Source organism: Lycium ferocissimum, chromosome 3 (genome assembly GCF_029784015.1).
Source record: "Lycium ferocissimum isolate CSIRO_LF1 chromosome 3, AGI_CSIRO_Lferr_CH_V1, whole genome shotgun sequence".
In the NCBI taxonomy this organism is placed as follows: domain Eukaryota; kingdom Viridiplantae; phylum Streptophyta; class Magnoliopsida; order Solanales; family Solanaceae; genus Lycium; species Lycium ferocissimum.
Window position 1 is genome coordinate 18,110,563 of NC_081344.1, and position 206 is coordinate 18,110,768.

Genomic DNA, 206 nt, shown 5'->3' on the forward strand with positions numbered 1-206 from the left:
CTTATTAAAAGCCTAAAATCAAGCACTACACATTAAACTAAAATCAGTATATGTAGTAATTAAAATTGTATATTTTGTAAATAAGGAAAAGTATTAATATAATTTATAATATTTAACCTCAAGTGGTATTATTATGTGATTTCAATCTTGGATCTTTTTAATATAGGCGGAATAGTCTGGGAGACCCCTTTACTTGTCCATTTTTG